Raw genomic sequence first — 25,946 nt, 5'->3', positions numbered from 1 at the left:
TGGCTCCTCTCAGATTCCAGAACTTTCTGCCACAGAAATGTGAGGAACATGTGTTTTTTTAGCCAAATTTTGAGGATTGCAAAGGATTCTGGGTAACAGAACCTGGTCCGAGCCACACAAGTCACCCCATCTTGGATTCCCCTATGTCTCTAGTTTTCAGAAATGCACAGGTTTGGTAGGTTTCCCTAGGTGGCGGCTGAGCTACAAGCCAAAATCTACAGGTAGGCACTTTGCAAAAAACACCTCTGTTTTCCTTCACAAATTTGGATGTGTCCACGTTGCGCTTTGGGGTGTTTTCTGTCGCGGGCGCTAGGCCTACCCACACAAGTGAGGTATCATTTTTATCGGGAGACGTGGGGGAACGCTGGGTGGAAGGAAATGTGTGGCTCCTCTCAGATTCCAGAACTTTCTGCCACAGAAATGTGAGGAACATGTGATTTTTTAGCCAAATTTTGAGATTTGCAAAGGATTCTGGGTCTAAGAACCTGGTCCGAGCCACACAAGTCACCCCATCTTGGATTCCCCTAGGTCTCTAGTTTTCAGAAATGCACAGGTTTGGTAGGTTTCCCTAGGTGGCGGCTGAGCTACAGGCCAAAATCTACAGGTAGGCACTTTGCAAAACACACCTCTGTTTTCCTTCACAAATTTGGATGTGTCCACGTTTCGCTTTGGGGCGTTTTCTGTCGCGGGCGCTAGGCCTACCCACACAAGTGAGGTATCATTTTTATCGGGAGACATGGGGGAACGCTGGGTGGAAGGAAATTTGTGGCTCCTCTCAGATTCCAGAACTTTCTGCCACAGAAAAGTGAGGAACATGTGTTTTTTTAGCCAAATTTTGAGATTTGCAAAGGATTCTGGGTAACAGAACCTGGTCCGAGCCACACAAGTCACCCCATCTTGGATTCCCCTAGGTCTCTAGTTTTCAGAAATGCACAGGTTTGGTAGGTTTCCCTAGGTGGCGGCTGAGCTACAGACCAAAATCTACAGGTAGGCACTTTGCAAAAAACACCTCTGTTTTCCTTCAAAAATTTGGCTGTGTCCACGTTGCGCTTTGGGGCATTTTCTGTCACGAGCGCTAGGCCTACGCACACAAGTGAGGTATCATTTTTATCGGGAGACGTGGGGGAACGCTGGGTGGAAGGAAATTTGTGGCTCCTCTCAGATTCCAGAACTTTCTGCCACAGAAATGTGAGGAACATGTGTTTTTTTAGCCAAATTTTGAGGTTTGCAAAGGATTCTGGGTAACAGAACCTGGTCCGAGCCACACAAGTGACCCCATCTTGGATTCCCCTAGGTCTCTAGTTTTCAGAAATGCACAGTTTGGTAGGTTTCCCTAGGTGGCGGCTGAGCTACAGGCCAAAATCTACAGGTAGGCACTTTGCAAAACACACCTCTGTTTTCCTTCACAAATTTGGATGTATCCACTTTGCGCTTTGGGGCGTTTTCTGTCGCGGGCGCTAGGCCTACCCACACAAGTGAGGTATCATTTTTATCGGGAGACGTGGGGGAACGCTGGGTGGAAGGAAATTTGTGGCTCCTCTCAGATTCCAGAACTTTCTGCCACAGAAATGTGAGGAACATGTGTTTTTTTAGCCAAATTTTGAGGTTTGCAAAGGATTCTGGGTAACAGAACCTGGTCCGAGCCACACAAGTCACCCCATCTTGGATTCCCCTAGGTCTCTAGTTTTCAGAAATGCACAGTTTGGTAGGTTTCCCTAGGTGGCGGCTGAGCTACAGGCCAAAATCTACAGGTAGGCACTTTGCAAAACACACCTCTGTTTTCCTTCACAAATTTGGATGTATCCACTTTGCGCTTTGGGGCGTTTTCTGTCGTGGGCGCTAGGCCTACCCACACAAGTGAGGTATCATTTTTATCGGGAGACGTAGGGGAACGCTGGGTGGAAGGAAATTTGTGGCTCCTCTCAGATTCCAGAACTTTCTGCCACAGAAATGTGAGGAACATGTGTTTTTTTAGCCAAATTTTGAGATTTGCAAAGGATTCTGGGTAACAGAACCTGGTCCGAGCCACACAATTCACCCCATCTTGGATTCCCCTAGGTCTCTAGTTTTCAGAAATGCACAGGTTTGGTAGGTTTCCCTAGGTGGCGGCTGAGCTACAGGCCAAAATCTACAGGTAGGCACTTTGCAAAAAACACCTCTGTTTTCCTTCACAAATTTGGATGTGTCCACGTTGCGCTTTGGGGCGTTTCCTGTCGCGGGCGATAGTCCTACCCACATAAGTGAGGTATCATTTTTATCGGGATGCGTGGGGGAACGCTGGGTGGAAGGAAATTGGGGCTCCTCTCAGATTCCAGAACTTTCTGCCACAGAAATGTTAGGAACATGTGTTTTTTTAGCCAAATTTTGAGTTTTGCAAAGGATTCTGGGTAACAGAACCTGGTCCGAGCCACACAAGTCACCCCATCTTGGATTCCCCTAGGTCTCTAGTTTTCAGAAATGCACAGGTTTGGTAGGTTTCCCTAGGTGGCGGCTGAGCTACAGGCCAAAATCTACAGGTAGGCACTTTGCAAAAAACACCTCTGTTTTCCTTCAAAAATTTGGCTGTGTCCACGTTGCGCTTTGGGGCATTTCCTGTCACGGGCGCTAGACCTAGGCACACAAGTGAGGTATTATTTTTATCAGGAGACGTGGGGGAACGCTGGGTGGAAGGAAATTCGTGGCTCCTCTCAGATTCCAGAACTTTCTGCCACAGAAATGTGAGGGACATGTGTTTTTTTAGCCAAATTTTGAGGTTTGCAAAGGATTCTGGGTAACAGAACCTGGTCCGAGCCACACAAGTCACCCCATCTTGGATTCCCCTAGGTCTCTAGTTTTCAGAAATGCACAGTTTGGTAGGTTTCCCTAGGTGGCGGCTGAGCTACAGGCCAAAATCTACAGGTAGGCACTTTGCAAAACACACCTCTGTTTTCCTTCACAAATTTGGATGTATCCACTTTGCGCTTTGGGGCGTTTTCTGTCGTGGGCGCTAGGCCTACCCACACAAGTGAGGTATCATTTTTATCGGGAGACGTGGGGGAACGCTGGGTGGAAGGAAATTTGTGGCTCCTCTCAGATTCCAGAACTTTCTGCCACAGAAATGTGAGGAACATGTGTTTTTTTAGCCAAATTTTGAGATTTGCAAAGGATTCTGGGTAACAGAACCTGGTCCGAGCCACACAAGTCACCCCATCTTGGATTTCCCTAGGTCTCTAGTTTTCAGAAATGCACAGGTTTGGTAGGTTTCCCTAGGTGGCGGCTGAGCTACAGGCCAAAATCTACAGGTAGGCACTTTGCAAAAAACACCTCTGTTTTCCTTCACAAATTTGGATGTGTCCACGTTGCGCTTTGGGGCGTTTCCTGTCGCGGGCGATAGTCCTACCCACACAAGTGAGGTATCATTTTTATCGGGAGACGTGGGGGAACGCTGGGTGGAAGGAAATTGGGGCTCCTCTCAGATTCCAGAACTTTCTGCCACAGAAATGTTAGGAACATGTGTTTTTTTAGCCAAATTTTGAGTTTTGCAAAGGATTCTGGGTAACAGAACCTGGTCCGAGCCACACAAGTCACCCCATCTTGGATTCCCCTAGGTCTCTAGTTTTCAGAAATGCACAGGTTTGGTAGGTTTCCCTAGGTGGCGGCTGAGCTACAGGCCAAAATCTACAGGTAGGCACTTTGCAAAAAACACCTCTGTTTTCCTTCAAAAATTTGGCTGTGTCCACGTTGCGCTTTGGGGCATTTCCTGTCACGGGCGCTAGACCTAGGCACACAAGTGAGGTATTATTTTTATCAGGAGACGTGGGGGAACGCTGGGTGGAAGGAAATTCGTGGCTCCTCTCAGATTCCAGAACTTTCTGCCACAGAAATGTGAGTGACATGTGTTTTTTTAGCCAAATTTTGAGGTTTGCAAAGGATTCTGGGTAACAGAACCTGGTCCGAGCCACACAAGTCACCCCATCTTGGATTCCCCTAGGTCTCTAGTTTTCGGAAATGCACAGGCTTGGTAGGTTTCCCTAGGTGGCGGCTGAGCTACAGGCCAAAATCTACAGGTAGGCACTTTGCAAAAAACACCTCTGTTTTCCTTCACAAATTTGGATGTGTCCACCTTGCGCTTTGGGGCATTTCCTGTCACGGGCGCTAAGCCTACGCACACAAGTGAGGTATCATTTTTATCGGGAGACGTGGGGGAACGCTGGGTGTAAGGAAATTCGTGGCTCCTCTCAGATTCCAGAACTTTCTGCCACAGAAATGTGAGGAACATGTGTTTTTTTAGCCAAATTTTGAGGTTTGCAAAGGATTCTGGGTAGTAGAACCTGGTCCGAGCCACACAAGTCACCCCATCTTGGATTCCCCTAGGTCTCTAGTTTTCAGAAATGCACAGTTTGGTAGGTTTCCCTAGGTGGCGGCTGAGCTACAAGCCAAAATCTACAGGTAGGCACTTTGCAAAAAACACCTCTGTTTTCCTTCACAAATTTGGATGTGTCCACGTTCGCTTTGGGGCGTTTTCTGTCGCGGGCGCTAGGCCTACCCACACAAGTGAGGTATCATTTTTATCGGGAGACGTGGGGGAACACTGGGTGGAAGGAAATTTGTGGCTCCTCTCAGATTCCAGAACTTTCTGCCACAGAAATGTGAGGAACATGTGTTTTTTTAGCCAAATTTTGAGATTTGCAAAGGATTCTGGGTAACAGAACCTGGTCCGAGCCACACAAGTCACCCCATCTTGGATTCCCCTAGGTCTCTAGTTTTCAGAAATGTACAGTTTGGTAGGTTTCCCTAGGTGGCGGCTGAGCTACAGGCCAAAATCTACAGGTAGGCACTTTGCAAAACACACCTCTGTTTTCCTTCACAAATTTGGATGTGTCCACGTTGCGCTTTGGGGCGTTTTCTGTCGCGGGCGCTAGGCCTACCCACACAAGTGAGGTATCATTTTTATCAGGAGACGTGGGGGAACGCTGGGTGGAAGGACATTTGTGGCTCCTCTCAGATTCCAGAACTTTCTGCCACAGAAATATGAGGAACATGTGTTTTTTAGCCAAATTTTGAGGTTTGCAAAGGATTCTGGGTAACAGAACCTGGTCCGAGCCACACAAGTCACCCCATCTTGGATTCCCCTAGGTCTCTAGTTTTCAGAAATGCACAGGTTTGGTAGGTTTCCCTAGGTGGCGGCTGAGCTACAGGCCAAAATCTACAGGTAGGCACTTTGCAAAACACACCTCTGTTTTCCTTAAAAAATTTGGCTGTGTCCACGTTGCGCTTTGGGGCATTTCCTGTCACGGGCGCTAGGCCTACGCACACAAGTGAGGTATCATTTTTATCGGGAGACGTGGGGGAACGCTGGGTGGAAGGAAATACGTGGCTCCTCTCAGATTCCAGAACTTTCTGCCACAGAAATGTGAGGAACATGTGTTTTTTTAGCCAAATTTTGAGGTTTGCAAAGGATTCTGGGTAGTAGAACCTGGTCCGAGCCACACAAGTCACCCCATCTTGGATTCCCCTCGGTCTCTAGTTTTCAGAAATGCACAGGTTTGGTAGGTTTCCCTAGGTGGCGGCTGAGCTACAAGCCAAAATCTACAGGTAGGCACTTTGCAAAAAACACCTCTGTTTTCCTTCACAAATTTGGATGTGTCCACGTTGCGCTTTGGGGCGTTTTCTGTCGCGGGCGCTAGGCCTACCCACACAAGTGAGGTATCATTTTTATCGGGAGACGTGGGGGAACACTGGGTGGAAGGAAATTTGTGGCTCCTCTCAGATTCCAGAACTTTCTGCCACAGAAATGTGAGGAACATGTGTTTTTTTTAGCCAAATTTTGAGATTTGCAAAGGATTCTGGGTAACAGAACCTGGTCCGAGCCACACAAGTCACCCCATCTTGGATTTCCCTAGGTCTCTAGTTTTCAGAAATGCACAGGTTTGGTAGGTTTCCCTAGGTGGCGGCTGAGCTACAGGCCAAAATCTACAGGTAGGCACTTTGCAAAAAACACCTCTGTTTTCCTTCACAAATTTGGATGTGTCCACGTTGCGCTTTGGGGCGTTTCCTGTCTCGGGCGATAGTCCTACCCACACAAGTGAGGTATCATTTTTATCGGGAGACGTGGGGGAACGCTGGGTGGAAGGAAATTGGGGCTCCTCTCAGATTCCAGAACTTTCTGCCACAGAAATGTTAGGAACATGTGTTTTTTTTAGCCAAATTTTGAGTTTTGCAAAGGATTCTGGGTAACAGAACCTGGTCCGAGCCACACAAGTCACCCCATCTTGGATTCCCCTAGGTCTCTAGTTTTCAGAAATGCACAGGTTTGGTAGGTTTCCCTAGGTGGCGGCTGAGCTACAGGCCAAAATCTACAGGTAGGCACTTTGCAAAAAACACCTCTGTTTTCCTTCAAAAATTTGGCTGTGTCCACGTTGCGCTTTGGGGCATTTCCTGTCACGGGCGCTAGACCTAGGCACACAAGTGAGGTATTATTTTTATCAGGAGACGTGGGGGAACGCTGGGTGGAAGGAAATTCGTGGCTCCTCTCAGATTCCAGAACTTTCTGCCACAGAAATGTGAGGGACATGTGTTTTTTTAGCCAAATTTTGAGGTTTGCAAAGGATTCTGGGTAACAGAACCTGGTCCGAGCCACACAAGTCACCCCATCTTGGATTCCCCTAGGTCTCTAGTTTTCGGAAATGCACAGGCTTGGTAGGTTTCCCTAGGTGGCGGCTGAGCTACAGGCCAAAATCTACAGGTAGGCACTTTGCAAAAAACACCTCTGTTTTCCTTCACAAATTTGGATGTGTCCACCTTGCGCTTTGGGGCATTTCCTGTCACGGGCGCTAAGCCTACGCACACAAGTGAGGTATCATTTTTATCGGGAGACGTGGGGGAACGCTGGGTGTAAGGAAATTCGTGGCTCCTCTCAGATTCCAGAACTTTCTGCCACAGAAATGTGAGGAACATGTGTTTTTTTAGCCAAATTTTGAGGTTTGCAAAGGATTCTGGGTAGTAGAACCTGGTCCGAGCCACACAAGTCACCCCATCTTGGATTCCCCTAGGTCTCTAGTTTTCAGAAATGCACAGGTTTGGTAGGTTTCCCTAGGTGGCAGCTGAGCTACAAGCCAAAATCTACAGGTAGGCACTTTGCAAAAAACACCTCTGTTTTCCTTCACAAATTTGGATGTGTCCACGTTGCGCTTTGGGGCGTTTTCTGTCGCGGGCGCTAGGCCTACCCACACAAGTGAGGTATCATTTTTATCGGGAGACGTGGGGGAACACTGGGTGGAAGGAAATTTGTGGCTCCTCTCAGATTCCAGAACTTTCTGCCACAGAAATGTGAGGAACATGTGTTTTTTTAGCCAAATTTTGAGATTTGCAAAGGATTCTGGGTTACAGAACCTGGTCCGAGCCACACAAGTCACCCCATCTTGGATTCCCCTAGGTCTCTAGTTTTCAGAAATGTACAGTTTGGTAGGTTTCCCTAGGTGGCGGCTGAGCTACAGGCCAAAATCTACAGGTAGGCACTTTGCAAAACACACCTCTGTTTTCCTTCACAAATTTGGATGTGTCCACCTTGCGCTTTGGGGCGTTTTCTGTCGCGGGCGCTAGGCCTACCCACACAAGTGAGGTATCATTTTTATCAGGAGGCGTGGGGGAACGCTGGGTGGAAGGACATTTGTGGCTCCTCTCAGATTCCAGAACTTTCTGCCACAGAAATATGAGGAACATGTGTTTTTTAGCCAAATTTTGAGGTTTGCAAAGGATTCTGGGTAACAGAACCTGGTCCGAGCCACACAAGTCACCCCATCTTGGATTCCCCTAGGTCTCTAGTTTTCAGAAATGCACAGGTTTGGTAGGTTTCCCTAGGTGGCGGCTGAGCTACAGGCCAAAATCTACAGGTAGGCACTTTGCAAAACACACCTCTGTTTTCCTTAAAAAATTTGGCTGTGTCCACGTTGCGCTTTGGGGCATTTCCTGTCACGGGCGCTAGGCCTACGCACACAAGTGAGGTATCATTTTTATCGGGAGACGTGGGGGAACGCTGGGTGGAAGGAAATACGTGGCTCCTCTCAGATTCCACAACTTTCTGCCACAGAAATGTGAGGAACATGTGTTTTTTTAGCCAAATTTTGAGGTTTGCAAAGGATTCTGGGTAGTAGAACCTGGTCCGAGCCACACAAGTCACCCCATCTTGGATTCCCCTAGGTCTCTAGTTTTCAGAAATGCACAGGTTTGGTAGGTTTCCCTAGGTGGCGGCTGAGCTACAAGCCAAAATCTACAGGTAGGCACTTTGCAAAAAACACCTCTGTTTTCCTTCACAAATTTGGATGTGTCCACGTTGCGCTTTGGGGCGTTTTCTGTCGCGGGCGCTAGGCCTACCCACACAAGTGAGGTATCATTTTTATCGGGAGACGTGGGGGAACACTGGGTGGAAGGAAATTTGTGGCTCCTCTCAGATTCCAGAACTTTCTGCCACAGAAATGTGAGGAACATGTGTTTTTTTAGCCAAATTTTGAGATTTGCAAAGGATTCTGGGTAACAGAACCTGGTCCGAGCCACACAAGTCACCCCATCTTGGATTCCCCTAGGTCTCTAGTTTTCAGAAATGTACAGTTTGGTAGGTTTCCCTAGGTGGCGGCTGAGCTACAGGCCAAAATCTACAGGTAGGCACTTTGCAAAACACACCTCTGTTTTCCTTCACAAATTTGGATGTGTCCACTTTGCGCTTTGGGGCGTTTTCTGTCGCGGGCGCTAGGCCTACCCACACAACTGAGGTATCATTTTTATCAGGAGACGTGGGGGAACGCTGGGTGGAAGGACATTTGTGGCTCCTCTCAGATTCCAGAACTTTCTGCCACAGAAATATGAGGAACATGTGTTTTTTAGCCAAATTTTGAGGTTTGCAAAGGATTCTGGGTAACAGAACCTGGTCCGGGCCACAGAAGTCACCCCATCTTGGATTCCCCTAGGTCTCTAGTTTTCAGAAATGCACAGGTTTGGTAGGTTTCCCTAGGTGGCGGCTGAGCTACAGGCCAAAATCTACAGGTAGGCACTTTGCAAAAAACACCTCTGTTTTCCTTCAAAAATTTGGCTGTGTCCACGTTGTGCTTTGGGGCATTTCCTGTCACGGGCGCTACACCTAGGCACACAAGTGAGGTATTATTTTTATCAGGAGACGTGGGGGAACGCTGGGTGGAAGGAAATTTGTGGCTCCTCTCAGATTCCAGAACTTTCTGCCACAGAAATGTGAGGGACATGTGTATTTTTAGCCAAATTTTGAGGTTTGCAAAGGATTCTGGGTAACAGAACCTGGTCCGAGCCACACAAGTCACCCCATCTTGGATTCCCCTAGGTCTCTAGTTTTCAGAAATGCACAGGCTTGGTAGGTTTCCCTAGGTGGCGGCTGAGCTACAGGCCAAAATCTACAGGTAGGCACTTTGCAAAAAACACCTCTGTTTTCCTTCACAAATTTGGATGTGTCCACGTTGCGCTTTGGGGCGTTTTCTGTCGCGGGCGCTTGGCCTACCCACACAAGTGAGGTACCATTTTTATCGGGAGACGTGGGGGAACGCTGGGTGGAAGGAAATTTGTGGCTCCTCTCAGATTCCAGAACTTTCTGACACAGAAATGTGAGGAACATGTGTTTTTTTAGCCAAATTTTGAGATTTGCAAAGGATTCTGGGTAACAGAACCTGGTCCGAGCCACACAAGTCACCCCATCTTGGATTCCCCTAGGTCTCTAGTTTTCAGAAATGCACAGTTTGGTAGGTTTCCCTAGGTGGCGGCTGAGCTACAGGCCAAAATCTACAGGTAGGCACTTTGCAAAACACACCTCTGTTTTCCTTCACAAATTTGGATGTGTCCACGTTGCGCTTTGGGGCGTTTTCTGTCGCGGGCGCTTGGCCTACCCACACAAGTGAGGTACCATTTTTATCGGGAGACGTGGGGGAACGCTGGTTGGAAGGAAATTCGTGGCTCCTCTCCGATTCCAGAACTTTCTGCCACAGAAATGTTAGGAACATGTGTTTTTTTAGCCAAATTTTGAGGTTTGCAAAGGATTCTGAGTAACAGAACCTGGTCCGAGCCACACAAGTCACCCCATCTTGGATTCCCCTATGTCTCTAGTTTTCAGAAATGCACAGGTTTGGTAGGTTTCCCTAGGTGGCGGCTGAGCTACAAGCCAAAATCTACAGGTAGGCACTTTGCAAAAAACACCTCTGTTTTCCTTCACAAATTTGGATGTGTCCACGTTGCGCTTTGGGGTGTTTTCTGTCGCGGGCGCTAGGCCTACCCACACAAGTGAGGTATCATTTTTATTGGGAGACGTGGGGGAACGCTGGGTGGAAGGAAATTTGTGCCTCCTCTCAGATTCCAGAACTTTCTGCCACAGAAATGTGAGGAACATGTGTTTTTTTAGCCAAATTTTGAGGTTTGCAAAGGATTCTGGGTAACAGAACCTGGTCCGAGCCACACAAGTCACCCCATCTTGGATTCCCCTAGGTCTCTAGTTTTCAGAAATGCACCGGTTTGGTAGGTTTCCCTAGGTGGCGGCTGAGCTACAGGTCAAAATCTACAGGTAGGCACTTTGCAAAAAACACCTCTGTTTTCCTTCAAAAATGTGGCTGTGTCTACGTTGCGCTTTGGGGCGTTTCCTGTAGCGGGCGCTAGGCCTACCCACACAAGTGAGGTATCATTTTTATCGGGAGACGTGGGGGAACGCTGGGTGGAAGGAAATTTGTGGCTCCTCTCAGATTCCAGAACTTTCTGCCACAGAAATGTGAGGAACATGTGTTTTTTTAGCCAAATTTTGAGATTTGCAAAGGATTCTGGGTCACAGAACCTGGTCCGAGCCACACAAGTCACCCCATCTTGGATTCCCCTAGGTCTCTAGTTTTCAGAAATGCACAGGTTTGGTAGGTTTCCTTAGGTGGCGGCTTAGCTACAGGCCAAAATCTACAGGTAGGCACTTTGCAAAACACACCTCTGTTTTCCTTCACAAATTTGGATGTGTCCACGTTGCGCTTTGGGGCGTTTTCTGTCGCGGGCGCTAGGCCTACCCACACAAGTGAGGTATCATTTTTATCGGGAGACATGGGGGAACGCTGGGTGGAAGGAAATTTGTGGCTCCTCTCAGATTCCAGAACTTTCTGCCACAGAAATGTGAGGAACATGTGTTTTTTTAGCCAAATTTTGAGATTTGCAAAGGATTCTGGGTAACAGAACCTGGTCCGAGCCACACAAGTCACCCCATCTTGGATTCCCCTAGGTCTCTAGTTTTCAGAAATGCACAGGTTTGGTAGGTTTCCCTAGGTGGCGGCTGAGCTACAGGCCAAAATCTACAGGTAGGCACTTTGCAAAAAACACCTCTGTTTTCCTTCAAAAATTTGGCTGTGTCCACGTTGCGCTTTGGGGCATTTCCTGTCACGGGCGCTAGGCCTACGCACACAAGTGAGGTATCATTTTTATCGGGAGACGTGGGGGAACGCTGGGTGGAAGGAAATTTGTGGCTCCTCTCAGATTCCAGAACTTTCTGCCACAGAAATGTGAGGAACATGTGTTTTTTTAGCCAAATTTTGAGGTTTGCAAAGGATTCTGAGTAACAGAACCTGGTCCGAGCCACACAAGTCACCCCATCTTGGATTCCCCTAGGTCTCTAGTTTTCAGAAATGTACAGTTTGGTAGGTTTCCCTAGGTGGCGGCTGAGCTACAAGCCAAAATCTACAGGTAGGCACTTTGCAAAACACACCTCTGTTTTCCTTCACAAATTTGGATGTATCCACTTTGCGCTTTGGGGCGTTTTCTGTCGCGGGCGCTAGGCATACCCACACAAGTGAGGTATCATTTTTATCGGGAGACGTGGGGGAACGCTGGGTGGAAGGAAATTTGTGGCTCCTCTCAGATTCCAGAAGTTTCTGCCACAGAAATGTGAGGAACATGTGTTTTTTTAGCCAATTTTTGAGATTTGCAAAGGATTCTGGGTAACAGAACCTGGTCCGAGCCACACAAGTCACCCCATCTTGGATTCCCCTAGGTCTCTAGTTTCAGAAATGCACAGGTTTGGTAGGTTTCCCTAGGTGGCGGCTGAGCTACAGGCCAAAATCTACAGGTAGGCACTTTGCAAAAAACACCTCTGTTTTCCTTCACAAATTTGGATGTGTCCACGTTGCGCTTTGGGGCGTTTCCTGTCGCGGGCGATAGTCCTTCCCACACAAGTGAGGTATCATTTTTATCGGGAGACGTGGGGAACGCTGGGTGGAAGGAAATTGTGGCTCCTCTCAGATTCCAGAACTTTCTGCCACAGAAATGTTAGGAACATGTGTTTTTTTTAGCCAAATTTTGAGTTTTGCAAAGGATTCTGGGTAACAGAACCTGGTCCGAGCCACACAAGTCACCCCATCTTGGATTCCCCTAGGTCTCTAGTTTTCAGAAATGCACAGGTTTGGTAGGTTTCCCTAGGTGGCGGCTGAGCTACAGGCCAAAATCTACAGGTAGGCACTTTGCAAAAAACACCTCTGTTTTCCTTCAAAAATTTGGCTGTGTCCACGTTGCGCTTTGGGGCATTTCCTGTCACGGGCGCTAGACCTAGGCACACAAGTGAGGTATTATTTTTATCAGGAGACGTGGGGGAACGCTGGGTGGAAGGAAATTCGTGGCTCCTCTCAGATTCCAGAACTTTCTGCCACAGAAATGTGAGGGACATGTGTTTTTTTAGCCAAATTTTGAGGTTTGCAAAGGATTCTGGGTAACAGAACCTGGTCCGAGCCACACAAGTCACCCCATCTTGGATTCCCCTAGGTCTCTAGTTTTCGGAAATGCACAGGCTTGGTAGGTTTCCCTAGGTGGCGGCTGAGCTACAGGCCAAAATCTACAGGTAGGCACTTTGCAAAAAACACCTCTGTTTTCCTTCACAAATTTGGATGTGTCCACGTTGCGCTTTGGGGCATTTCCTGTCACGGGCGCTAGGCCTACGCACACAAGTGAGGTATCATTTTTATCGGGAGACGTGGGGGAACGCTGGGTGGAAGGAAATTTGTGGCTCCTCTCAGATTCCAGAACTTTCTGCCACAGAAATGTGAGGAACATGTGTTTTTTTAGCCAAATTTTGAGGTTTGCAAAGGATTCTGGGTAACAGAACCTGGTCCGACCCACACAAGTCACCCCATCTTGGATTCCCCTAGGTCTCTAGTTTTCAGAAATGCACAGTTTGGTAGGTTTCCCTAGGTGGCGGCTGAGCTACAAGCCAAAATCTACAGGTAGGCACTTTGCAAAACACACCTCTGTTTTCCTTCACAAATTTGGATGTATCCACTTTGCGCTTTGGGGCGTTTTCTGTCGCGGGCGCTAGGCATACCCACACAAGTGAGGTATCATCTTTATCGGGAGACGTGGGGGAACGCTGGGTGGAAGGAAATTTGTGGCTCCTCTCAGATTCCAGAACTTTCTGCCACAGAAATGTGAGGAACATGTGTTTTTTTAGCCAAATTTTGAGATTTGCAAAGGATTCTGGGTAACAGAACCTGGTCCGAGCCACACAAGTCACCCCATCTTGGATTCCCCTAGGTCTCTAGTTTTCAGAAATGCACAGGTTTGGTAGGTTTCCCTAGGTGGCGGCTGAGCTACAGGCCAAAATCTACAGGTAGGCACTTTGCAAAAAACACCTCTGTTTTCCTTCACAAATTTGGATGTGTCCACGTTGCGCTTTGGGGCGTTTCCTGTCGCGGGCGATAGTCCTACCCACACAAGTGAGGTATCATTTTTATCGGGAGACGTGGGGGAACGCTGGGTGGAAGGGAATTGTGGCTCCTCTCAGATTCCAGAACTTTCTGCCACAGAAATGTTAGGAACATGTGTTTTTTTAGCCAAATTTTGAGTTTTGCAAAGGATTCTAGGTAACAGAACCTGGTCCGAGCCACACAAGTCACCCCATCTTGGATTCCCCTAGGTCTCTAGTTTTCAGAAATGCACAGGTTTGGTAGGTTTCCCTAGGTGGCGGCTGAGCTACAGGCCAAAATCTACAGGTAGGCACTTTGCAAAAAACACCTCTGTTTTCCTTCAAAAATTTGGCTGTGTCCACGTTGCGCTTTGGGGCATTTCCTGTCACGGGCGCTAGACCTAGGCACACAAGTGAGGTATTATTTTTATCAGGAGACGTGGGGGAACGCTGGGTGGAAGGAAATTCGTGGCTCCTCTCAGATTCCAGAACTTTCTGCCACAGAAATGTGAGGGACATGTGTTTTTTTAGCCAAATTTTGAGGTTTGCAAAGGATTCTGGGTAACAGAACCTGGTCCGAGCCACACAAGTCACCCCATCTTGGATTCCCCTAGGTCTCTAGTTTTCGGAAATGCACAGGCTTGGTAGGTTTCCCTAGGTGGCGGCTGAGCTACAGGCCAAAATCTACAGGTAGGCACTTTGCAAAAAACACCTCTGTTTTCCTTCACAAATTTGGATGTGTCCACGTTGCGCTTTGGGGCGTTTTCTGTCGCGGGCGCTAGGCCTACCCACACAAGTGAGGTATCATTTTTATCGGGAGACGTGGGGGAACGCTGGGTGGAAGGAAATTTGTGGCTCCTCTCAGATTCTAGAACTTTCTGCCACAGAAATGTGAGGAACATGTGTTTTTTTAGCCAAATTTTGAGATTTGCAAAGGATTCTGGGTAACAGAACCTGGTCCGAGCCACACAAGTCACCCCATCTTGGATTCCCCTAGGTCTCTAGTTTTCAGAAATGCACAGTTTGGTAGGTTTCCCTAGGTGGCGGCTGAGCTACAGGCCAAAATCTACAGGTAGGCACTTTGCAAAACGCACCTCTGTTTTCCTTCACAAATTTGGATGTATCCACGTTGCGCTTTGGGGCGTTTTCTGTCGCGGGCGCTAGGCGTACCCACACAAGTGAGGTATCATTTTTATCGGGAGACGTGGGGGAACGCTGGGTGGAAGGAAATTTGTGGCTCCTCTCAGATTCCAGAACTTTCTGCCACAGAAATGTGAGGAACATGTGTTTTTTTAGCCAAATTTTGAGATTTGCAAAGGATTCTGGGTAACAGAACCTGGTCCGAGCCACACAAGTCACCCCATCTTGGATTCCCCTAGGTCTCTAGTTTTCAGAAATGCACAGGTTTGCTAGGTTTCCCTAGGTGGCGGCTGAGCTACAGGCCAAAATCTACAGGTAGGCACTTTGCAATAAACACCTCTGTTTTCCTTCACAAATTTGGATGTGTCCACGTTGCGCTTTGGGGCGTTTCCTGTCGCGGGCGCTAGGCCTACCCACACAAGTGAGGTATCATTTTTATCGGGAGACGTGGGGGAACGCTGGGTGGAAGGAAATTTGTGGCTCCTCTCAGATTCCAGAACTTTCTGCCACAGAAATGTAAGGAACATGTGTTTTTTTAGCCAAATTTTGAGGTTTGCAAAGGATTCTGGGTAACAGAACCTGGTCCGAGCCACACAAGTCACCCCATCTTGGATTCCCCTAGGTCTCTAGTTTTCAGAAATGCACAGGTTTGGTAGGTTTCCCTAGGTGGCGGCTGAGCTACAGGTCAAAATCTACAGGTAGGCACTTTGCAAAAAACACCTCTGTTTTCCTTAAAAAATGTGGCTGTGTCTACGTTGCGCTTTGGGGCGTTTCCTGTAGCGGGCGCTAGGCCTACCCACACAAGTGAGGTATCATTTTTATCGGGAGACGTGGGGGAACGCTGGGTGGAAGGAAATTTGTGGCTCCTCTCAGATTCCAGAACTTTCTGCCACAGAAATGTGAGGAACATGTGTTTTTTTAGCCAAATTTTGAGATTTACAAAGGATTCTGGGTCACAGAACCTGGTCCGAGCCACACAAGTCACCCCATCTTGGATTCCCCTAGCTCTCTAGTTTTCAGAAATGCACAGGTTTGGTAGGTTTCCCTAGGTGGCGGCTGAGCTACAGGCCAAAATCTACAGGTAGGCACTTTGCAAAACACACCTCTGTTTTCCTTCACAAATTTGGATGTGTCCACGTTGCGCTTTGGGGCGTTTTCTGTCGCGGGCGGTAGGCCTACCCACACAAGTGAGATATCATTTTTATCGGGAGACATGGGGGAACGCTGTGTGGAAGGAAATTTGTGGCTCCTCTCAGATTCCAGAACTTTCTGCCACAGAAATGTGAGGAACATGTGTTTTTTTAGCCAAATTTTGAGATTTGCAAAGGATTCTGGGTAACAGAACCTGGTCCGAGCCACACAAGTCACCCCATCTTGGATTCCCCTAGGTCTCTAGTTTTCAGAAATGCACAGGTTTGGTAGGTTTCCCTAGGTGGCGGCTGAGCTACAGGCCAAAATCTACAGGTAGGCACTTTGCAAAAAACACCTCTGTTTTCCTTCAAAAATTTGGCTGTGTCCACGTTGCGCTTTGGGGCATTTCCTGTCACGGGCGCTAGGCCTACGCACACAAGTGAGGTATCATTTTTATCGGGAGCCGTGGGGGAATGCTGGGTGGAAGGAAATTTGTGGCTCCTCTCAGATTCCAGAACTTTCTGCCACAGAAATGTGAGGAACATGTGTTTTTTTAGCCAAATTTTGAGGTTTGCAAAGGATTCTGGGTAACAGAACCTGGTCCGAGCCACACAAGTCACCCCATCTTGGATTCCCCTAGGTCTCTAGTTTTCAGAAATGCACAGGTTTGGTAGGTTTCCCTAGGTGGCGGCTGAGCTACAGGCCAAAATCTACAGGTAGGCACTTTGCAAAAAACACCTCTGTTTTCCTTCACAAATTTGGATGTGTCCACGTTGCGCTTTGGGGCGTTTCCTGTCGCGGGCGATAGTCCTACCCACACAAGTGAGGTATCATTTTTATCGGGAGACGGGGGGGAACGCTGGGTGGAAGGAAATTGGGGCTCCTCTCAGATTCCAGAACTTTCTGCCACAGAAATGTTAGGAACATGTGTTTTTTTAGCCAAATTTTGAGTTTTGTAAAGGATTCTGGGTAACAGAACCTGGTCCGAGCCACACAAGTCACCCCATCTTGGATTCCCCTAGGTCTCTAGTTTTCAGAAATGCACAGGTTTGGTAGGTTTCCCTAGGTGGCGGCTGAGCTACAGGCCAAAATCTACAGGTAGGCACTTTGCAAAAAACACCTCTGTTTTCCTTCAAAAATTTGGCTGTGTCCACGTTGCGCTTTGGGGCATTTCCTGTCACGGGCGCTAGACCTAGGCACACAAGTGAGGTATTATTTTTATCAGGAGACGTGGGGGAACGCTGGGTGGAAGGAAATTCGTGGCTCCTCTCAGATTCCAGAACTTTCTGCCACAGAAATGTGAGGGACATGTGTTTTTTTAGCCAAATTTTGAGGTTTGCAAAGGATTCTGGGTAACAGAACCTGGTCCGAGCCACACAAGTCACCCCATCTTGGATTCCCCTAGGTCTCTAGTTTTCAGAAATGCACAGGCTTGGTAGGTTTCCCTAGGTGGCGGCTGAGCTACAAGCCAAAATCTACAGGTAGGCACTTTGCAAAAAACACCTCTGTTTTCCTTCACAAATTTGGATGTGTCCACGTTGCGCTTTGGGGCGTTTTCTGTCACGGGCGCTAGGCCTACCCACACAAGTGAGGTATCATTTTTATCGGGAGACGTGGGGGAACGCTGGGTGGAAGGAAATACGTGGCTCCTCTCAGATTCCAGAACTTTCTGCCACAGAAATGTGAGGAACATGTGTTTTCTTAGCCAAATTTTGAGATTTGCAAAGGATTCTGGGTAACAGAACCTGGTCCGAGCCACACAAGTCACCCCATCTTGGATTCCCCTAGGTCTCTAGTTTTCAGAAATGCACAGGTTTGGTAGGTTTCCCTAGGTGGCGGCTGAGCTACAAGCCAAAATCTACAGGTAGGCACTTTGCAAAAAACACCTCTGTTTTCCTTCACAAATTTGGATGTGTCCACGTTGCGCTTTGGGGTGTTCTCTGTCGCGGGCACTAGGCCTACCCACACAAGTGAGGTATCATTTTTATCGGGAGACGTGGGGGAACGCTGGGTGGAAGGAAATTTGTGGCTCCTCTCAGATTCCAGAACTTTCTGCCACAGAAATGTGAGGAACATGTGTTTTTTTAGCCAAATTTTGAGATTTGCAAAGGATTCTGGGTAACAGAACCTGGTCCGAGCCACACAAGTCACCCCATCTTGGATTCCCCTAGGTCTCTAGTTTTCAGAAATGCACAGGTTTGGTAGGTTTCCCTAGGTGGCGGCTGAGCTACAGGCCAAAATCTACAGGTAGGCACTTTGCAAAAAACACCTCTGTTTTCCTTCAAAAATTTGGCTGTGTCCACGTTGCGCTTTGGGGCATTTCCTGTCACGGGCGCTAGGCCTACGCACACAAGTGATGTATCATTTTTATCGGGAGACGTGGGGGGAACGCTGGTTGAAAGGAAATTCGTGGCTCCTCTCAGATTCCAGAACTTTCTGCCACAGAAATGTGAGGAACATGTGTTTTTTTAGCCAAATTTTGAGGTTTGTAAAGGATTCTGGGTAACAGAACCTGGTCCGAGCCACACAAGTCACCCCATCTTGGATTCCCCTAGGTCTCTAGTTTTCAGAAATGCACAGGTTTGGTAGGTTTCCCTAGGTGGCGGCTGAGCTACAAGCCAAAATCTACAGGTAGGCACTTTGCAAAAAACACCTCTGTTTTCCTTCACAAATTTGGATGTGTCCACGTTGCGCTTTGGGGTGTTTTCTGTCGCGGGCGCTAGGCCTACCCACACAAGTGAGGTATCATTTTTATAGGGAGACGTGGGGGAACGCTGGGTGGAAGGAAATTTGTGGCTCCTCTCAGATTCCAGAACTTTCTGCCACAGAAATGTGAGGAACATGTGTTTTTTTAACCAAATTTTGAGATTTGCAAAGGATTCTGGGTAACAGAACCTGGTCCGAGCCACACAAGTCACCCCATCTTGGATTCCCCTAGGTCTCTAGTTTTCAGAAATGCACAGGTTTGGTAGGTTTCCCTAGGTGGCGGCTGAGCTACAGGCCAAAATCTACAGGTAGGCACTTTGCAAAAAACACCTCTGTTTTCCTTCAAAAAATTGGCTGTGTCCACGTTGCGCTTTGGGGCATTTCCTGTCACGGGCGCTAGGCCTACGCACACAAGTGAGGTATCATTTTTATCGGGAGACGTGGGGGAACGCTGGGTGGAAGGAAATTCGTGGCTCCTCTCAGATTCCAGAACTTTCAGCCACAGAAATGTGAGGAACATGTGTTTTTTTAGCCAAATTTTGAGGTTTGCAAAGGATTCTGGGTAGTAGAACCTGGTCCGAGCCACACAAGTCATCCCATCTTGGATTCCCCTAGGTCTCTAGTTTTCAGAAATGCACAGGTTTGGTAGGTTTCCCTAGGTGGCGGCTGAGCTACAAGCCAAAATCTACAGGTAGGCACTTTGCAAAAAACACCTCTGTTTTCCTTCACAAATTTGGATGTGTCCACGTTGCGCTTTGGGGCGTTTTCTGTCGCGGGCGCTAGGCCTACCCACACAAGTGAGGTATCATTTTTATCGGGAGACGTGGGGGAACACTGGGTGGAAGGAAATTTGAGGCTCCTCTCAGATTCCAGAACTTTCTGCCACAGAAATGTGAGGAACATGTGTTTTTTTAGCCAAATTTTGAGATTTGCAAAGGATTCTGGGTAACAGAACCTGGTCCGAGCCACACAAGTCACCCCATCTTGGATTCCCCTAGGTCTCTAGTTTTCAGAAATGTACAGTTTGGTAGGTTTCCCTAGGTGGCGGCTGAGCTACAGGCCAAAATCTACAGGTAGGCACTTTGCAAAACACACCTCTGTTTTCCTTCACAAATTTGGATGTGTCCACGTTGCGCTTTGGGGCGTTTTCTGTCGCGGGCGCTAGGCCTACCCACACAAGTGAGGTATCATTTTTATCAGGAGACGTGGGGGAACGCTGGGTGGAAGGACATTTGTGGCTCCTCTCAGATTCCAGAACTTTCTGCCACAGAAATATGAGGAACATGTGTTTTTTAGCCAAATTTTGAGGTTTGCAAAGGATTCTGGGTAACAGAACCTGGTCCGAGCCACACAAGTCACCCCATCTTGGATTCCCCTAGGTCTCTAGTTTTCAGAAATGCACAGTTTTGGTAGGTTTCCCTAGGTGGCGGCTGAGCTAGAGGCCAAAATCTACAGGTAGTCACTTTGCTAAAAACAGCTCTGTTTTCTGTGATGTGTCCACGTTGTGTTTTGGGGCATATCCTGTCGCGGGCGCTAGGCCTACCCACACAAGTGAGGTATAATTTTTATCGGGAGACTTGGGGGAACATAGAATAGCAAAACAAGTGTTATTGCCCCTTGTCTTTCTCTACATTTTTTCCTTCCAAATGGAAGACTTTGGGCAAAAAAGACATCTATTTGAGAAATGCCCTGTAATTCACATGCTAGTATGGGCACCCCAGAATTCAGAGATGTGCAAATAACCACTGCTTCTCAACACCTTATCTTGTGCCCTTTTTGGAAATACAAAGGTTTTCTTGATAGCTATTTTTTACTCTTTATATTTCAGCAAATGAATTGCTGTATACCCGGCATAGATTGAAAACCCACTGCAGGGTGCAGGTCATTTATTGGCTCTGGGTACCTAGAGTTATTTATGAACCTATAAGCCCTATATATCCCTGCAACCAGAAGAGTCCAGCAGACGTAACGGTATATTGCTTTCGAAAATCTAACATTGCTGGAAAAAGTTACAGAGTAAAACGTAGATAAAAATTTATGTTTTTTTCACCTCAATTTCAATATTTTTCTTTTTCAGTTATTTTCTGTAGGAAACCCTTGTAGGATCTACACAAATTACCCCTTGCTGAATTCAGATTTTTGTCTACTTTTCAACAATGTTGCGGTTTCTGGGATCCAGCGTTGGTTTCATGCCCATTTCTGTCACTGACTGGAAGGAGGCTGAAAGCACAAAAAATCGCAAAAATGGGGTATGTCCAAGTAAAATGCCAAAATTGTGTTGAAAAATTGGGTTTTCTGATTCAAGTCTGCCTCTTCCTGAAAGCTGGGAAGCTGGTGATTTTATCACCGCAAACCCTTTGTTGATGCCCTTTTCAGGGAAAAAACCACAAGCCTTCTTCTGCAGCCCATTTTTCCCATTTTAAAAAAAAAAACGACATTTTCACTGTTTTTTGGCTAATTTCTTGGCCTCCTTCTGGGGAACCCACAAAGTCTGGGTACCTCTAGAATCCCTAGGATGTTGGAAAAAAAGGACGCAAATTTGGCGTGGGTAGCTTATGTGAACAAAAAGTTATGAGGGCCTAAGCGCGAACTGCTCCAAATAGCCAAAAAAAGGCTCGGCACAGGAGGGGGAAAAGGCCTGGCAGCGAAGGGGTTAAGAAACAAAACTGTAATAAACAAGGTTTATTATCATTTCGTTTGTTAAAGGTTTTGCAGCGTCAGCTGCTGGCTGGGGGTGACGCTCCTCCACCCTAATGGAGGAGCTGCCGCTGTCAACAGTGCTGTCTTTTTCTTGAAAGTCGGCCTGGAAATCAGTTCAGATGGAGTTTTCTGATATCCAGGCCATTAGCTTATCTAAGACTTGTTTGCAAAAGGTTTTATTGCAAGTTGTAAAAAAAACTAATCGGGCAGAACTTGGCCGGGTCATTACAAAAGCCCTTCTTGAGGATTGGAACTGTTTCTGCACCCTTGCAACTTCCTGGGATTAGGCCTCTCTGTAAAAGTGCATTGCTTAGAGTGTTGATATAAGGTAGCCATAAATCGGGATTAGAGAGGTAGAGCTCAGATGGGATTTTGTTGAGTTCAGAGGCCTTTCCTGTTCTTTGGGCTGCTTTAGTGTCCGCAAAGGAAAGAGATAAAGATTGGTCAAGGTGACTCAACTGTGAGATATACAGGGGTAAAAGGGACCACTCTGTCTTGCAGGAGTACAGTTTCTCAAAATGGGAATCCCAATTGCTAAGTAAAACATTTGACTGTTTTTTATATCCTGTTTTACCCTCGTGTGTTAACAGTTGCCAAGGGATATTAGAATCGTTGTCCCTAGCTGCTTCAAACAGAATACTGATAATTATTTTATCCCATGCCCTCATGGCAGCTCGAATTGTTGATTTGTAACAATTTCTGGCAGCTCTAATCACTCCTCTGTTTCTCAGTCTAGCAGCTTTTAGCAATGCTGATTTTGTGTCTCGACAACTTGCGTTGAACCACTCATTGGACTTGGTGCTGCAGGCCTTGGCCCACCTGCTTTTTGTAAAGTGCCTTCCGATTCCCTCAAAGAGGACCTTGTTGATCTCTAAAATACCACTAGGACTTTAGAGGGGGGATGGAAAAGAACTGAGAGCTAGAGAAGTAATAGTTCTAATAGAGCCCAATGCAATGCTGTTGGACTCTAAGGAAAGCCACCTAACAGTCATGTTGTTAGTTAAAATTATATTAGTTCCGTTATTCTGTACAGGGTGTAAATATTTTAGTATTGTCCACTTAGGAAGGAGAATTAACACGTCATGATCACTTTTCGGCCTTGAGGTGATATAAAAATAAAAAAACTCAGATAAAAGTTCAAGAATAATAAAAAGATAGTCTAAATGGCTGCTATAAGATCCTAGGGGTAGGTCTACTATCAGAGGAAGAACGCCCATTGCATGGCCTAATTCCATGGGATAGAACTACATCGATCACTTGGTGGACTACCTTTGACAAACACCTGACTGGTGTAGAATCAATACCCGGGATGCCCCAGTAAGCATCCTCCTTCTTACTGATGTTATCGATCAATGGGGATGCTTTGAAACGGATGTTGAAATCACCCCCCAATATATTGTGCTTGCTCTTTTTGAATGATGGGGGGATTTCTACAGCTGCTAACAGGCCTATTTACTACATTAGTCACCAATATTTCTTCACCATTGCATAAAACTATATTCAAAATTAAAATGTCTTGGCACCAGCAGGCTATTATTTTAACTGACGCTTGATCAGAGGTTTTAACTCATGGACACAACCCTCCCACGGCCAGTCCTGCCGGTGCGCACTTTGCTATTACCAGGTACAACTATATCCTGTCCTAAAAGCGTCAGTGGATATCCAGGTTTCTTGAAACAAACATAGGTCACAATTGTCTATAAAATGCTCCAGACTTTCTCAGATAATCTCCATTTTAGTCCAGCCAGGTTCCAACAAACAATTTTCAAATTATCCATAACTAGGGATTCAGGTTTGCTACCTGAGGTACAGGCGTTATTTTGGTTATGCAGGAAGTTGCCATAATTAGTAGGAAATGGAGAGAGGGAAAGGCTCTCTAGGTAGTCAGTCTGAGCACTGGAAAGGGAATTTACAGAGTCAGTGTGACTGTCTTTATGAATTGTAAGAGAAGTTCCCATAGGATAATGCACACAAGTGGAGGAAAGACTATCTGTTTATGCTCATCTGGCCTACTGGAGCAAGGATGGTACTCTGGCTGCTGCCATCATACTTCTTTTGCTGTAGCTGATTGTCATTGTTTTGCTCTCGTGGTATTCACTGTATTAGAATATGAGCTATACCAGTGAGAGTCCTCCCATTCCGAGACCTATGGATCCTCCGGAACTAGACTCGTTGGAGGAACAAATTTAAATGAATCTCACTGTCAGGGGGTGGTTCCCATCTGTACTCCAGGGCAGTGGTTCCCAACCTGTGGCTTGGGGACACCTGGGGGTCCGCAAAGCCTCCTCGGGGTCTGTGTCTGCTTAGAATATTATAGAATATTAACAGGTTAGGTCACACAGCGTTCAATAATGACTTAGTTGGGGTCCTTGGGTTGCAGTTATCATAAAGTGGGGGTCCACAGAAGTCAGAAGGTTGGGAATCTTAGGGTTAGCCCATTTACAATGGAAGCTGCTCAGGGTGATTTTAATGTAGTCCCATTTCGTACCTAGTGCAGGATGGTGTTCTGACAAACTGTCATCCCTGATTACAGAGTAGCAGTGCTTCACATTCCTGATCCAGTGGGTCATGTTGTTGATGAGTCATTCCATATTTTCTGAAAATGGCCAGGCTGAGGCTAACTTTGGGACATTCACCATAAATATCTCACTTGTGGGTGTGGCAACAAGACGAGGCAGTTGTACTCTGGCAGGCAGTACATCTCAAAATATATTTTAAAAAATATATATATTTTTGATTACAGGAGACAATATCTATTTACAAATTATTTGTTTGTTGCACAATTTGGACTAACTTACCACGTGGTTATAATGGGTTCTATCGCTTCTTGCGGTTGCTTGTCTTTTCTAATTTTTTCTATCTTTACTATATCTTAGCATCTTTGGTGATTGGTGTAGGTTTTAAATAGTCTTAATTAATCACTTGGGGCCAGATGTAGTAAAGGATTTGCAACTCGCAAACGGCAAAAACTGCCGTTTGAGAGTTGCAAATCGCATTTTCCTATGTAGAAATGCATTCTGCGAGTCGGACCGACTCGCAAAATGCATTTCAGAATCGCAAATAGGAAGGGGTGTTCCCTTCCTATTTGCGATTCCTAGTGGTATGCAATACCATTTGCGACCGCATATGTGGTCGCAAATGGTGTTGCAGTTACCATCCACTTCAAGTGGATGGTAACCCACTCGCAAATTGGAAGGGGTCCCCATGGGACCCCTTCCAGTTTGTGACTGGACCCAAAAACATTTTTTCAGGGCAGGGAGTGGTCCAAGGGACCACTCCCTGCCCTGAAAAAATACCGAAACTAAAGGTTTCGGTTTTATTTTAAGTGCAGCTCGTTTTCCTTTAAGGAAAACGGGCTACACTTAAAAAAAAAAATACTGCTTTATTTAAAGCAGTCACGAACACGGAGGTCTGCTGACTACAGCAGGCCTCCATGTTTGCGAGTGCCCATAGTCGGTATGGGGCCGCAATTTGCGACCCACCTCATTAATATTAATGAGGTGGGTCATTGCGACCCCATACCGACTCGCAGACGGTGTCTGAGACACCGTTCTGCATTACATTTTGCGAGTTGCAAATAGCGAGTCGCTAAGACTCGCTATTTGCAACTCGCAAAATGCTTCTTTACTACATCTGGCCCTTGGTGTTTTTTAGGGGTATGTGGTTTTTATGGATTGGTATATATGTTTGATTATTTTTAATATTTGTACATGTATTGTTTGTTTTAACTATACAATGAAATGTGACTCGATAATGTCTAACAAGAACCTTGTTTGTAAGGTTTGGTATTTTTGTTGGAGTAATAGAAATATAGATCAATTCACTTTTTTAATTATAACCTTTTCATATGTTGGTATTCAATCAGCCTTGAAAAACTCCTATAACAGGACGAAACATGTGTCGGCTGAATCCTGTCAACTTCAACTATTGGCTGAATTCTGTCAACATCAGTAAAGACTGCTCTTAGTTGGACCTCTTATGAATTGGTCACAAATATTCGAATTTGGCTACCATTCATGAAATTTATAATATTACTTTAGGTTTGTTAGGATTTTGTGTGTTGTGATATGGATTTGTCTTTTTGTGCTTAATAAAATGATTGATTTGAATTAATTTGCCACATACCCACTTTTACTTTTGTGTAAAAATATTTTGTAATTAGATAATATGTCTATATTGACATATAATTCTATATTGATACTGTTATTTTGGTGAAGTTTAGGAATTCTTATATATGTGTGCTCCGCTAAATGTTCTCTGGTTTGTGAATAACTGGTTTAAATTTATTTTATCCCAGTATGCGTACTTTGGCAGCAGGTACGTGTTTAGTGTTTGAGCACTGTTTGTTTAAATATTTGAACTGATAGGAATGTGCAGCTAAGAAACAGTCATTGTTGCCATCATTTTCAGTGTGATTGAGAAGCCGGCAGCTTTCTCAGCTCACAACACTGCTGCTCGATGTTGGTAGATCGGAGGTTCTGGTTCATGCTGCTCGATGTAGCGCCTACCTCACTTGGTACTCTTAAAAATTACCTTCTTGGCTTGTTAGAATTGAACCCCGAAGAATTGATAGGCATAGAAGAAG

The sequence above is a fragment of the Pleurodeles waltl genome, chromosome 2_2 (assembly GCF_031143425.1).
Source record: "Pleurodeles waltl isolate 20211129_DDA chromosome 2_2, aPleWal1.hap1.20221129, whole genome shotgun sequence".
NCBI lineage: Eukaryota > Metazoa > Chordata > Amphibia > Caudata > Salamandridae > Pleurodeles > Pleurodeles waltl.
This window is presented reverse-complemented; position numbering follows the sequence as displayed.